Genomic DNA, 1,918 nt, shown 5'->3' with positions numbered 1-1,918 from the left:
CGCTGCGGCCGCCGCTGCCGTCAGCGCCTGCCCGTGGCCGCCGCTCCCGGTCCCCGCCCCCGCGAGGTCCCGTTGCATCCCAGCTGGCCCAGCCGGTCGGGTCGGGCAGGGTCGGGCCGGGTCGGGTCGGGCCGGGCCGGGCGAGGCGGGGCGGGGCGGGCAGCGCGTATGCCCCGGCCCCCGCCGCATTCCTGCCACCACACGGCACCGCCCCGGGGCGGGAGCACATCCCGCCGCCCGCCCCGCGGCCCTGCTGGCGGGGGGCAGCCCCGCGAGGCGTCGGTGTAATGGGCGGAGAGCGGAGCTGCCCGGTGGCAGGGACCGGGAGGCAGCCGGTCCCGGGGTGCACAACTGGGCACACTCAGCCTCATGCTCACGAATAGCCCCTGAAGACGCCAGGGTAAACACTGGGCCACGGCTTTATTTTGGATTTTAATCTCACTTATAACTCGAAATCCAGTAATAGTTTTCAAATTAAATGCCATCTAGAGACGCTGGCACCTCATGCCGAACATTTTTGCTTTTTGCATCCTTCTTGCGTGACAGTCCTTACAGCGAGCATCACTGCAGACCAGCACTGACCAAGCCAACCACATAGCCACCCAAAGCTCGTGCCACTCAAGCATGCTTGTCCTGAGAGTAACACCAACCACCAGACCTGGCCATGCCCCTTCGTTAAAATAAAATAGAAAACCTTTACGAGGTGCAATTATTTTTAAAATGTGTACCTTACAATATATCCATGTAAACATCTGTCACACTTCAATAAAAATAAATGCTCTTAAGTACATTGTAAGTTCTTAAATAAATTATAAGTAATTACAACTATTTAATGTTGTTAAATATTATCTGAAATCTTTGGACCACTTTTAAGAATGAAATCTTCGAGATAAATACTGTTCAAAGATCCATGCGTCATCCAGCAGTGATCCTTGCCTATTTAAGTAAACTCATTCTACAGTGAGTAATAAAATACTTTCAGTAAATAGTAAATTCATTATCATTACAGGAAAGCATTACTAGAAAATGGTGGCACTTGACATTTGATTAATACGCCTTTTCCCTACATTTTCCCTTTGTCTGTAGTTTAACAACACAGATTCACGATTATCCAAGTCTTTGTGTGGCTTCATACAATCTGAATCACAAAGTAAGTATTTTAAACTATTCCTTTCAAAAAATGTTTCCATTTCCACAAAGTTATTTCTTTTTAATGCAATTCTTCATGGTATTAACTCAAAATAGCTTTCACATAGCTCTATACGTTCCAGGTAAGAAAGAAAACAAGAAAATTGGGCCATAGGTAAAAGTTAAGGCCAGGAATACCATTATGACATTCAGTTCATATAAGACACCACTCAGTTCCATCAGAGACCATTTTATCCTGTTGTTTCTGTAATTTTTAAAATATGTTACATTTTACTCACACCAAGCTATTATTTCCGGAGCTGAAATGGTGGGGAATCAATCTTTGGCAAACTGTTTAATAAGTGCTTATCATTAGAGGCCACTTTAAAGAACAAACACATATCTAGACAAGTACAACTAGCTCAATTCTGTAATTAAAAATACCATTTACTAGCAATATCCTTCTCCTTTTGGCAGCCAGCTCACAATCTTATGTGCACTAAATTCTCCCTTTCATAATTACCTTTCACAGATTATCTTATCTTTCACAATTATCTTAGACACAATTGAAATCCTTCCTGAAGGCTTTTTGTGAACCCTTTTGATCTTTGACAGCACCTTCTCCTGGTGACCATACATATATTCCAAGAAAAGGTTGCTCTGGAAACCTTGTTGGACAAATCCCATAATAGCAGATCAACTTAAGAAAAAGTAACTTCCAAAATAACTTGCACTTTCCTACTGATTTGTAAGGCAACAGCCTAATAGCAGTAATAATTAGCACCCTAAT

Source organism: Corvus kubaryi, unplaced genomic scaffold (genome assembly GCF_017639235.1).
Source record: "Corvus kubaryi isolate FWS band 111438036 unplaced genomic scaffold, C.kubaryi_AGA036_p1.0 split3-73, whole genome shotgun sequence".
In the NCBI taxonomy this organism is placed as follows: Eukaryota; Metazoa; Chordata; class Aves; order Passeriformes; family Corvidae; genus Corvus; species Corvus kubaryi.
The sequence above is the reverse complement of the archived record's forward strand: the minus strand, read 5'-3'. Positions refer to the sequence as shown.